The sequence below is a fragment of the Sus scrofa genome, chromosome 9, assembly GCF_000003025.6.
Source record: "Sus scrofa isolate TJ Tabasco breed Duroc chromosome 9, Sscrofa11.1, whole genome shotgun sequence".
NCBI lineage: Eukaryota > Metazoa > Chordata > Mammalia > Artiodactyla > Suidae > Sus > Sus scrofa.
In genome coordinates, this window is record NC_010451.4 from 18,556,955 (window position 1) to 18,571,211 (window position 14,257).

The 14,257-nt window shown below is 38.2% G+C and overlaps 1 protein-coding gene across 7 annotated transcripts in view; it reads right to left on the reverse strand.

Annotated features, from left to right (window-relative positions):
* The window catches only part of DLG2 (discs large MAGUK scaffold protein 2), a 1,971,427-nt gene that overhangs the window by 980,964 nt on the left and 976,206 nt on the right, over nucleotides 1-14,257 (reverse strand). The window lies entirely within an intron of this gene.

Sequence of the window (14,257 nt, forward strand, 5' to 3'; positions counted from 1 at the left end):
TGCCAATTTCTGCTGTACAGCAGAGTGACCCCGTCATACAGCTATATACAGTCTATACGTTCTTTTTCTCATGCTATCCTCCATCATGTTCTGTCACAAGTGATTGGATATAGTTCCCTGTGCTATACAGCAGGATCTCGTGGCTCATCCTCTTCAAAAGCAATGGTTTGTATCTACTAACCTCAAATTCCCAGTCCATCCTACTCCTTCCCCCTCTCTCTTGGCAATAAAGAACTGCTCAAAGGTAAGAAAAGAGCTTTATTCATCTCTGAATACTCCATACTATTTTACAGGGTTGTCTTAGGATTCAATGAGCTCATATGTGTACAGGGTCTAATAGTGGGCAGGGCAGAATAGACACGTAATAAATGCCCCTTAATTACATTGTGGGGAAAGCTTGGGGAGTAGAGTGGAACAAGTGGGTGACAGTGATCTGAAGAAGGGGAACTGAATGTCAAAGTCGACCTTTTGCTAACACAGTCTGCTCTCTGGAATGACTAGGCCCTCCATTGGAAGGTCAGTCGGCCTGCGTGCTTCTGAGGACAGAGTCTCTTGGCTTTCCTCAGACCGTGTCACAGATATTTTCATGAGAACAGATGAGACGAGAGGCCTTTGTGGCCAAGTCATCCTCGTCTCCAACGAAGCAATCTGTCTTTGCCATGTGTTCCAGATTCAGGGCTAGACTGCCTGATAAGTTAAAGTGATCGATGGTCCTTAGGAAAAGCCTGACTCAGCGGCTTCAACAGTGTAGGCATTTATCTTAGGACTTTAATAAAAACCCAGACACACTGGAGAAACAGACCTCAGTGAAGAAACTGAAATATTACCCCGTAAGCATAACTGCGTCATTCGTATCATCATAACTTAGGTTTGTAAGGTATCTTTAACTGTTAGGACTCCTCCATGTTTATTCCTTCTTAACTTTACCAACACTCTGTTAAGGAGATCACTCCATACCTTTCCTTGTAAAGCACTCTGATGGATCGAGTGTGGCTTTGAAAAATTTGTTCGTAACTGCAACGTGGATGGAGATCTCGCCCCAAACATAATATTGATCTTATTGATGAAAATGATGATTAAAAATTAATAAACAGAAATCTCAATTCAATAGAGTTGGAAGACCAGAAGGGGGAGCTCTCCCACCTCGTGATGATAGCAGAGCCCACTACGAAGAAGAAAGACACCTTTCCTAGCAAGGATTCAGCCAATGAAAAGCCAAGGACTCTTGGTGTGCTGTGGCCTTTCCAACTTCCTTGTCCCCTCTGTACAAATATTCTCCTTCCTTTGCTGGGCAGAGACTTGCATGTGGCTCCTCATGGTTGCAGACCCTGGACTACAATCCTCTGCTGATCCCAAATAAAACCATCTCTGCTGAAGACTGTTTGTTTCAGATCAACACAACAAAATAGCTTCTGCCATTTGGTGAGCACTCACTATGTACCAGACCCTTCTCTAAGCCTTTTTCATGTGTTACCTTATTTAATCACCCTAGGAAGTGGTAGTAGTAGTACGCCCGAGTTAGAAAAAAACCAAAGGTCAGAGATGTGCATTTCAGACTCAAGTTTTCTTGACCCTGAAGCTCCTGGTCTTTCCACTATCCTCTTCCTCTGCAAAAGGTTAGAAAGTTTCGACAATTTAGCAATTAACTTACATTAGAGAATTCGCAAACACGATTATTTACATTCACAAGGCCAAATCCTACCTACTAAATGTTGGTTTATCAGAAGCCATTCTGAGTATTATTAATTCTCAATTATTCATGACCTCCCTTTATTATCAAACACTGTTATGACTAGATATTTTAGTCCAGTATGTGAAACCTCATTACTTATTTATCAAAGATACAACTTAAGACTTACTTCAAAGATAAAGCCTGAGATTGTGCTGACCTGATTGCCTACGTTCTTTTTCATCTTCAGGTCTTTTTTTTTTTTTTTTTTTTTTAATTCCCTTAAAACCCAAAGTTAATTAAAAGGTTAGTAAGAAATTGTGTACTAACTTTTTCAAGGCATTGAAACCAATCTTTTTAAAAAGATATTTTTAACACTGAAATCTTCACAGAGCACAAGTTATTGTTAGAAATATAAGGGATGACCCAAAGGATCATATATAGATAATGGAGGCTGATACTCTAAGTTTTACATGAAAAAAGAAATATTTAATATGTTGATTCCATGTTTCAGCAGCAACATCTATGAGTCAGTTCTAAAATTTGACTGTTCTTAGACTGGGTGAATTAACCATTTACAGGTGAGTCCAAACCCTCCCTCAGAACACATGTGTATACAAATGTACCTAAGACAAACATTTGTTCTCACTGCTATGCAATATCATATTTGTTTGTGTTAAATTAGTTGAAATTAGTGGGTTGAAGCACTGTTCTTGTATTCACAAGAACTGGTCCTGTTGGCGTCTTCCTCTGTGACAATCTTTCTGTACCATAGTCTTGACCACAGTGAAATGGTTGTAATAAAACATATCCTATTTAATTCACATAATAACTAATATGGAGCAGTAGAACAGTGGTAAACAACCAGCCCACCAAACTTGGTATAAAATATCATGATATAGGGAATAAAATTTTAAATTTTGTTTTTAAATAGAAAGTAACATTCCATGAGCATGTACTGTAGATCAGTCATTGTGTTAAGCATTTGCATATATTATATGTAACGTATCATTTATCCTCACAAAATTCCTGTGAGATAGATACTATTTCTGATGGGTAGCTAGGCAATCTGAGACTTCGAAATGTTAAGACTCCAAAATTCATAAAAATCCAAACAGGTGTAAGGCATCAAACCTAGTACAAATTATTTCAGATTTTGAAAGAGACACTGTGCTTCTGGCTTTAAATATGGAGAAGGGACCACAAGCCAAGGAATGCAGGTATCCTCTAGAAGCTGGAAAATGCAAGGAAACTGATTTCTCCCTAGGGTTTTCAGAAGGAAGGAGCCCTGTAGACACTTTCATTTTATCCCAATGAGACCCATTTTGGACTCCTGATATACAGAACTGTAATAAAATACACTTATGTTGTTTTAAGCTACAAAGTTCATGGTCCCTAATTTTAGTAGTTATAAGTAGTATAAGATGAATGATATTGAGATATCTGAAATCTGAAGAAGGAGAGAAAAATGGGAATCTACTGCAATCTCAAAAACTTCCCAGAGAAGATGATACACCAGCAGACTACCGATGATTATTCTGCTCCTTCAGCCAGATCCTCAGTGGAAATGATGACACAGGGCAACCAGGCCCTCACTGGTACTTGGTATAAAATAGATACTCGGTAAGTGTTTATTGTTGACTGAATGTAGGCGTACAGACCACATGGACTGTTACAATATAGCTGACCCTTCTGATGCCAACACAGAGAAATTCTGGATAAAATATAAAAGTAAATAGAGAGTTGAGCTGAAACTCAAGAATTGGAAATTCCGGTACCAGAAATGCAGCAGAAACTTGAAGCTAGAACAATCAGCTTACATTCCAACAGCAATATATGTCTAAATCATCATAATGTGATGCTGGAGTTTTAATGCTCATTTGGGGACAGAAGATGTGACATGGGTTTAAAATGACCCTTGGAGAAAGTTTGAATTCTGGCAAAGTTGCTCCTCAGATAAAGAGAACTTAAAAATCTCTGATCTTCTCTTAAGGAAGTGATAAGAAAGATGGTCTCTGCTTTAAAATTTTAAAAGTCTGCTGAAAGAATTTGAAAGTGCAAGCCAGGCCCTCCTGTGGATCTATATTCCAAACCTACAGTTCCCACGTAGTACGAGACCCTCTTAAGTTGAGAAATTAATGGAAAAAACTGTGGTTCTGGACAAATGAAACCGCTGAAGTGTTCAGCAGAAGAAATCACACAACTTTTCTCTATTGACACTGCCTCACCTCATAGCCAGTGTAATTACCATTAATAAAACAATTACATCAAAGTTGAACTCACAACAATAAATGACAAACTGCATGAGGAAATGCTCCACCAGGAAGGAGAGTTAGCACATATGACAAATGGCAGGATTAGCATATGAAGAATTGGGGGGGGGGAGAAAAACTGAATAATTCGGGAGAAAATACAAAATGTACATGTTCCAGACGACAAAGTAGTGGGTGAATTGAACAGCAGATTTTTCATGGCTGAGGAGGGAACTGGTGAGTTAAAAAGTAGGTAGAATACAAACTAGAAAGAAAATGTTATGGGATATATGAAAAAAATTGGGATATGGAGGATAGAAAAAACAGCTCAATTTATATACCCTCAGAAGGAGATGATACAAAGAACGAAGAAGAGGCAATATGGGGAGATACAATGGTTAAAATTTTTAAAAAATAATGAAAGACTCAAATCTTCATATTTAAAGAAGCATCCAAATTCTAAGCAACATAAAGAAAAATTGTTCTAGGTACCTTTTAGTTAAACTGTAGACGCCAAAGATAAAAAGAAAACCTTAAGGACAATCAGAAGTTAATTAGAGTTCATTTATTTTTATTGTGCTTATCACACAATAATGACAAACAGTAAATTAAATAAGGTGAAGCTGCTATTCTGGAAGTCCAAAGAAGTGTTAGTTGTTAGTCTGGCAAAATTGGAAAGGAAAAACAAACTTTGATGAACAACTACTATGTACCAGATGATAAGTTAGATTTTTAAAAATGTAATGCTATCTAATTTAATTCTCAAGAATTCTCCAGATTGTATTAACTACATTTTATTTTAAAAATGAAAGCGAGTTTAAACATAGATGTCTTGCCAATCATGCTATCAATAAATCAAAAAGTCAGAATTCCTAAGGATTTGACTCTAAATTACACTAAACAGAATCAGCTCAGAACAGAACAAAACCACATAGCTGTGCTACTAACCTGGTTGTGTAATTTGAGAGATGCCATATAGCTTGAGACTGTTTTCTCATCTGTGAAATGTGATTTAAAATAGTACTAACCTCATATGATTGTTGTGAGAAATAGTTATCATATGTAGGTAATATACAATTGGGCACATACTGAATATTTTTAAAATGCTAGCAATTTGTGTTCATTACAGCTAATTAATTAATTACAGCTAACTAATTACTAAAAGTTAATTACACGATATTTGGCAGTCACTCGGTGTAGGAAGATACCATGTTTTATTCATCTTTTGTTCTCTATAGCCTTATGTAATAGGAATTTTATTAACATTGAGCAAATTATTATAAAGTACAATAATTTATATTCACAGTATTGACTACGGAACTGTAAAAGAAGGCTAGACTTTGATATTCTCTAAAATTGGAAAAGCCCAAGTAATCCATTTAGGAAGTTCCCTATCAAAAGTGATTAACTTGCAAAATTTGAAAGAATAAACAAGATTCTCAGGAAAAACTTTATGATGGAATGACATCTTTCCTGATGTTTAGGATTCAATGGCTAAGTACTTATTGTACTCCAGAAGGAGAAAAATATGTCTGTTTCTCAGAAGTTGTTCCCTGGGTTAAAAAAAAAAATAGACATAAATATCTATTAAATGGGCTTGATGGGGTGTGCCAGGAAAATGATAATGCATTAAGAGAGGATTACAACTTCAGCTTATAGTTTCCTGATGTACAGGGTGGAGACAATGTTTTCTAAATTTGTCTTCTCAAAAAAATTTTAACCTAGGATATCGTTCTCCCTTCAATCTAATGTAGGAATAATCAAATGAAATGAATAAATGTATGAATAATAAAAATGAACACAATCTTCAGAATGCTTGCTTACCCTTAAATCAGTCCAATTAGTGCCTTTTCTTTGGATTCCAGATTGAAAAATTTCCTCCCTCAGGAACTATTGAAAATTACTTCAGATTATATCAGAGTTTATATACATTTTGTCCCTCCTACAGCAACTGGAATAATGCCAGTACTTAATAGGTTCCAAAGAAATCTGTATTAAGTGATTTAATTAGATAACTTTGACAACTAATAATGCTGTATGCTGATCGCCAACAACGGCAGGACCTAAAGAGCCCAGTACTTACATGGATCTCATCAACAACAACCTTCAATGATAAGTAACTGCCAGGAGTCCTCAGGGTTCCTCCCAAGTGTCAGACAACTGTGCTGGCTCTTTATGTATTTTGTTTCCCAAACTTGCCTAATGATAAAAATCATCTAAGATGTATGTTAAAAATGCAGTTCAGGCACCACATGGAGATTCTGATTCTGTAAGTCTAAATGGACTCAGGTATACAGATCTTTTAAAAGGATGGTCCTTATGATTAGATAATATTGGGGGGGGGGAGCTATTTTAATCCTCACAGCCATCTCTGGAGGTAAATGAGGTGAATATACTAAGATTGAGCACCATGTTGGGACACACTCAGGGTCACCCATCTCATGAACAACAGAACTGGGGTTCAAAATTAGTTCTGCTTTCCCCAAAGCCTGAATGTCTCCTGCCTAACTTTCTCAACCAAGACACGTGGAAGACTTTCAGGTTATTGCTGTTTCTCAGTCTTGAGGAAGCCATGAATGCCCTTGAACTAGACCCTTGGATAAAGTGAAGCTGGTTTCCAACCAACTTAACTGGGACCAAGATGGAATGAGTAGGCTGCGGCCAGAGCTGGTTTGGTTTAAACTCTGCTGCAGTCTGACAAGAAAAAAAAAATCAGCTGTGGGGGTTGGGGGGGGGGTGTCTCTGCCTTTGCCCCTGAGTGCAAAGGCAAGGTCTTTTTTTCTGCCAAGGCAAGCAAAGGGCTTTGGATTATTGCTGTTCCTTCTTCCATGAGGGCAACAGGCCAGGTAGCACTTCCAAAGGCAATAGGTTTTTCTTAGTAAAGCCATAAAGATAGCTCTTCATGTGCTCTCCCGATAGAACCACCATTGTACCTTTTGTGTTATGCTAAGCTTGCTTCAGCTTTTCTGCATGAGAACCTGTGTCTGCCCTCAGATTTCTGAATAAACAGTGTCAATATTTACCAAGAACTTTTGGGTGCATAGAGAACACTGTGGGCAAAGCAGACCCAACTGTAAGGATGCAGGGTCTCACAAACATCAGGTTTGAGAGAATATGAGAGGAAAGGGCTACTCGAAACTCTGTCCTGCAAGCTTCCACTTTATTTACCTTATTTATGTGTTTTTCTTCTGCACTTAACCTTGGGGCCCTTTGGAATAGGGGTTTGTATTTGGATTTCTAATGCACAATAGGTTTATACTACAAATTTGTGAAAGAATTTAACTATCCAATCTTAATTTCATTGGGTCTCAGTTTCTTTCTCCAAAAGATGTAGGTGATAATAAGTGGCCACCTATTTCGAAGAGTTGTTGTCCTAAGGAAAGGGGATACGTGCGAGCAGCTCATAAACTAAAACATTAATGGATGCAAGGCAGGTGGATTATGTTCCATCATCATCCTATCCATTGTATGGTACTTATCACAGTGTCTGACCCAGAATAAGTACTCGGTGTTCAACACCCTGGAGCTTAATTTACCATGAGCACAGTGGCACAGTGTTCAATCTCACTGAATTCTCACTTTAGCCCCGTAAAGTATTGATGATATTATCGTGTCATAGATGAAAAAGCCTAGAGAACAATGACTTTCCCCAGACCATACACAGTGAGTTTATGGAAGAGCTTGGACTGACCATGTGGGTATCATTTCAAAGTCTTTATCCCTAACCATTAGTGAGCAAGAATGGGGCTTGGATTGACCAAAAGCCTAAAAGAGAAGGTAGGGTGGCGGGGGGGAAGAGGATCAAATACAGAGGACAGTATCTCAGCTAAGAAATACCATTGTATAGACAATATAGAGAAGATGTCAAGTAATATTCCCAGGCATAAAATGTATTTAAATCTAAGATACTTCCTTTAAAATAAACATTTACAACCTTAATATAGCCTCCTTAAGAAAACAAAAAGCAAGCAAACTCTGTAATCAATTCCTTCAACAAATCTCACCAGCAAAGCATGATGAATATGTCGAAAGCTCTTGAAACTGTCAGCATCTGCTTTGCTGGGGCCCATCTCATCTGATCATTTATTTGACAGAGGAACAGCTCCAGCTTTTGCAGTTTTCCTTAAATTGCTGAGGTTCCCCCCACCTCCAATTAAATCACCCAGTGACAGCAGCAATTCTATTAGGCTACTTTCTTAACTCGGTCAGAAGGCAGAAAGATAACAAGGTAAGGCTTGCAACAATATAAATCATGTTAAGAACCATCACTCAGTGGCTTCAGATCCAAATCAAAGCTATGAAATACAGGATGACACTAGATGTTGAAATGAAAAATACCAACCATGTTTCTCTAAGGCTCAGGCATTAATACACAGCCACATTTTATGTAACAGTCTGCTTAGAGGATTAGTAAAACAGAGGCTGCAAAACCTGGAAATCCTCCTACCCACATTAAGCTAATTGAGTTGGAGACATCCAATTCATCACATTTGCAGCCTGATTTATAAGCAACTCACCCTGCCCTAGAGCAGAAAGTGAAACGTTATGAGCTAGCGCTTCTTATAATGTGAAACCTCGCAACTTGGAACCTGTCAATATCATAATGGTATAGAGAGAAGGAAGAATCCAATTCAAGTGCATGTCTATGACCCTGATGAAAAAATAAATATCCAATGCACATTTTATGACTGACATTTCCATAAAGAGTCTAGCCAAATATTGGAAACCTTCTGTGCCTGAATCCTATAGAAAATGCACCATCATTTTAGCAAGTTGATGGGGTAATTTAAAATCAGTTCTTTGCTAGGATGCAACTTCCATTCAGGATAAAGAAAACAATCTTATGACAGTTAAAACCTAAATTCAGAGAGGCAAGATATTATAGCTTTTGGCTTGCAGAGCAGGAAAAAAGCTTATGATACTAATAAACACAGAAAATTGCCTAAGGAGTATACACCGAAGATTCTGAGAGGAAAGGGATCAGAAGCAGAAGTCCTCAATTTCGAGGACTCTTCTGAAGCAAATGGACCCCCAGTTCTTCTCCTGGTCTAGGGGAACCTGTTGATCTCTGCGGAATCAGGGGTACCTCACTGTCAAAATGGATCAAGAGGCAGAGAAATGACAATCAAAAACTCTCAGAGACGAAAGGGAGTTTGAAATTCATTCCACTCAGAAATTCTGAACTTTGACTCTGTGGTTCTAAGGGAGTTCGTAGATGGGCTTTATATAATCAAGACCTTAAATAATCATCCCTGGAATTTTAGGGAAATATTAAGTGGGTATCTATTTTTATTGTTTTTTTTTTTAATGAGAAAGGAGTTCATAGTTTTTATCAATTTTTCCAATGGGCTCATGACTTCAAAAAGGTTAGAAACACCATTGTCCCATATCCTACCTCCTCCTTGAATCATCACTGCAATATTTTATTGAGGATTTCCCAGCCTCTATTTGAATACCTTCAGAGACAGAAAGCTTACTATCTTAGGAGGCAGCCCACTCTACCTTTGGTTAGATCTATTAATAATAATAATATTAACATACATAGATTCTGTCTTCCCATTATTTACCTTAGATGTCACAGCATCTACACAAATCATATACAGTAATTGCTTGTTATAAACAATTTGAAGCCAGGAATGACTATGTTGTCTGAGCTGAGTCTCTTCTCCAGAGACCAACCAATCATTCATGCCTTTGATGTTTCCATTTGACATGGTTTTAATCCCCTGGACAGCCTATTTGCCCTGCTCTGGACACACTCCAATTTGCTGCCATTCTTTCTGAAATATGCTTCTCAGATCCTAATGCCACACTCTGGAACAGTGCAGAAGTACCCTCTCTTTGTTCTTGCACTAATAGTTCCATTAGTGCAGCCAAAAAATCACATTGATTTTTTTTGAGAGCCCCATGTACTGACAATTCCTTGAACTGACTTAGGCTGAACCCTCTAAGCGCCTTTTTTCTTTAACACATGTTGCTGATTCCTTCCCTATGGATCATTCTTAAAAAGTAGAAATGAGAAGAGAGTGGAAGGGAAAATTGAGACTAGAGAAACAGGAAGAGAATGGGGAGGTAGCCACGGGAATCTGGTAGGGCGTTGGGGTAGGACAGGGATGCTTTAAGCACATATGGTAAAATTCAAGCTGACCAACACCCCTCCAAGTCTTATTAACTTCTCTAAATACGTTTATTATCCTCAGGATACAAGTGTGGAAGTTAGGGTTCAGAGAGGTTCAGTGATTTCCCAAATGGCATACTTCGGACATCAAGCCCACATTGCCCAGCAGCTCTGGTGAAGCACCCGATAAGAGTAATAATAACATCACCACTGTGTAGATTGGTCGTTTAGATATGGGTCCGTTACACTGTGTCTTTAAAGAGCTATTTCACCAGTGGTTACACAAGTATTTGAAACCATATCAGAGTTAACTAATGATGAGACAGATGTTATCTGTGTTGAGTTAGATGTTCACAGACCATTGAGCTGGAGAGATTTGGGGTGAGAGATTTTTGTCCATTTGTAACAATCTTGATGTGGCCCTTCGGGAAAACTGAGAATTGGCATAAAGAAACAAAAAGTTAGTGATAACAATTTCCAGCAACATTTCCTGGAAACCGGAATAAGTAAACCCCGGTGGCCTGCTGAATAGAACATACCTGCTTTCTATTTTCTTGTGAAATAGAGGAATAAACTCTGGTCTGGGAATCTGAGATCCAAATTCTTGTCTCAGCCTTAGCATTTAAATGTGTGTCTGCCTAGGGAAGATCTCATCCCCTGTCTGACTCTATGTGCCTTTATGTGGAAAACAACAGAGCTGGACTATATTATTTCACATGTGCCTGCTCCGCTCTAAATTCTGTGAGTCTATGATCTTCCTATTGAGCACTGTCATCTAGCTCTTTAGGGAGTTTATTGCCTTGACTGCTAAAGCACGTCTCTAAGTTATAACAGAGTTATAGACTTTGGTGTAGGAGCTCCCTTTTCTAACTCATACAAATATGCTGACTGTCTAGCGGCAGCTCTGCTTTAATTGCTCATAATAGGGAAATAAAGCCTATTTTTAGAAACACTATATTTAAGTTGTATATGGCTTGTTTATAATTAAAAGCTGGTTCTAGAAATGTCATTGTTCTCCGAGAAAATAAACCACCAACAGAACAACTTATTTCATTCTTTCACATCTGAGAAGACAAAACCAGAACATCTCTAGAGCACCTGTTCTGAGGTTCGGTTACGAGAATTTCAAGCTGATTTTTAGAAGTGACCTCTGACTTCCATGTGTGCCCTGTAGTTTAATAGCCCTTAAGGTGGGGGTGAGGGAGGCTGTCCTCCGCCGGTGCTCGAGGCAAAGGGATGTCAGGAAGAGCCTCTTGAATGCATTTTAAACGAGCTTACCTGTGACCCCAAATTGGCCACCAGCTCGAACACACTCAATGTTCTGCCAATAAAGAAGGAACAAATCATCTGCCTTCAGAGTGATTTTGGTGAGTCAGCTGGCCTGGGGGAATACAGGCTGAGAGTGCTGCATTGGGGTTAAATTCTCTCACTTGACACTGGCAATTCCTCCGTGAGATGGGGAAAATCAATTCCACTTTCTCTTCCTTATTTTCTCATAAAACAATCTCACTTAAATGAACACCATGAGACTTCTTTTGTCTGTGTCTACGGAAGAATTTTAGGATTGCCTCCTGGAATGCCATTCGTACTTATCGAATAAGGCAAAACAAGCCCTCAGTTAGATAGTTTCTGCTCACTAAATGATTCGTGCATGTCTTGATTTCCTTAATGTATTTAAGTTCCTCCTAGAGAGAGGCTCTGTCTCGTACTTCTTTTATTGTCTCTCATGGTGTTTAGTAAATCTCTGGTACCACACATGGTACTCATTCAAAAAATACTGTAGAACATGGAGTTCAAGAGAGCAGTTCCCAACGGTCACGTGTAGCAGAGTCACTTGAGAGGAAATAAAAATTCAGAGCCCCAGGCTTGGTGAAGCGCAATGGGGCGGGGCCTCTATTAGATTCAGATACACACTCAAGTTTGAGAACCACTGGTTTAAGTAACTTAATTGACAGTAGTGGCAGTTACAACAAACACTGGGCAGAGAAAACAACAGTAGTTAAAAAATTACAAAGTAATCAATTCAGGTGTTTTTTGGGGGGAGGGCACACCAGTGGCTTAGAGAAATTCCCAGGCTAGGGGTTGTTGAATCAGAGCTGCAGTTGCCTGCCTACACCACAGCCACAGCAAAACGGGATCCAAGCCATATCTGCGACCTACACTGCAGCTCACAACAACAGATCCTTAACCCACTGAGTGGGGCCAGGGATCAAACCTGCATCCTCATGAATACTAGTCAGGTTTCTTACCACTGAGACTCCCAGTCTATCTTTTCTGACCCAGGATATCTTTTCTGACCAATGTGTTTTTAAGAAATTATTTAACTTCTCTGAGCCTAAGGTTTTCTTCCCTACTCACTCTCCTTATGTAGTATGGAAAATATGATTTGGGAGAAGCCAGATCGGTGACTTCCTGACTTTCTTTACTTCATCACAAAAATAAATACACTTCATTTGACTTATTTCACTTAATATGGTAACATCTAGGTGTATTCATATTGCTGTAAATGGTATTATTTCATTCTTTTTTATGGCTGAGTAATATTCCATTGCATATGTGTACTATATGTACTATATCTTTATCCACTTATCTGTCAATGGACATTTAGGGTACTTCCATGTCTTGACTATTCTAAATAGTGCTGCAATGAATTTCCAAGTGTATGTATCTTATATGTAGATATGTATTATACGTACTTCTTAAAAAATGATACAAATGAACTTATTTATAAAACAGAAACAGACTCACAGACTTTGAAAAGAAACTTATGGTACCAAAGGGGAAACATGCTGGGAAGGGATAAATTAAGAGTTTGGGATTAACATATACAAACTACTATATACAAAATACATAATCAACAAGGACCTACCTTTTAGCATAGGGATCTCTACTTAATATCCTGTAATAACCTATGTGAGGAGTTCCCATCATGGCTCAGTGGAAACAAATCTGACTAGCATCCATGAGGATGCAGGTTTGATCCCTGGCCTTGCTCAGTGGGTTAAGGATCCAGCATTGCTGTGAGCTGTGGTGTAGGTTGCAGACACAGCTGGGATCCCACATTGCTGTGACTGTGGTGTAGGCTGGGAGCTGCAGCTGTGATGCGACCCCTAGCCTGGGAACCTCCATATGCCTTGGGTGCAGCCCTAAAAGGACAAAAGCCCCCCTCCCAAAAAAAACCTATATGAGAAAAGAATCTAAGAATGGATATATGTATATGTATAACTGAATCACTTTGTTGTACCCCTAAAACTAAACATTACAATATTGTAACAGTATAATTTACAACACTGTAAATCAACTATAGTTCAATATAACATTCAAAATTAAATTTAAAAAAGAGAGCTATGACCAGGAAAAAAAAAGAAATAATACTTCACATTGTGAGCCAGGACACAGCCACCCTAAACTGAAGGCTTCTACTTGTGAAGAACTCTCATATTTTCTACTCTGTTCCTTTACTCTATTATAAAATTACCAAGTAAATTGATTTCACATCTGTTAATGGGTCAACTGCAGTTTGAAAACTCTGCATTTGATGATTTCTACGGTCCCCTTCAGTTTGTAAAACTGTATGGTTCTCATTTGCTGGTAATACAGCACTGTGACTGAAGCAGGGGTTTGACTTCAGACTAGCTGAACTCAGACCCCAGATCCACCAAGGACTAAATGTGTGACCTTAGAGAAGTTTTTCCAACTTTTTAGCACCCATGTTCCTTGTCCATAAGGTTGGAATTAAACAAAACAAAACAAAACTATCCTACGGGGTGTCTGAATAGAATAACACAATGGATGAAAAGCATTTAGAATAGTGCCAGCAAATATTCTAAGAATCAATTAAATACTGCATTTTGTATTGTTATTATTTCTTCTAAAACAAACTCTAGACTGGAAGTTTGATGAGTGAATATGAAAACAAAGAAAGAAAAATTCATGAAATTGAATTTTTAGACCTTAGCAGCTGCTTCATATCCCTCCCACAAGGAGACTGGTGGTTTTGTTGAGCAAATGTAAATGAAATGCCAACTATTGATACAACCAAAATCCCATTATTAAAGAGAATCTCAGGTAACATATACTCGATTTCAACAACAACAACAAAATTATACCATATAAAATCATGTTAGAAGTTTAAAGAATTGGAATTTGATCCGTATTTAGAATTAGTGAAATACAATTAAAAAATACCTTACTAGACATAGAACAAAAAATCGGTTC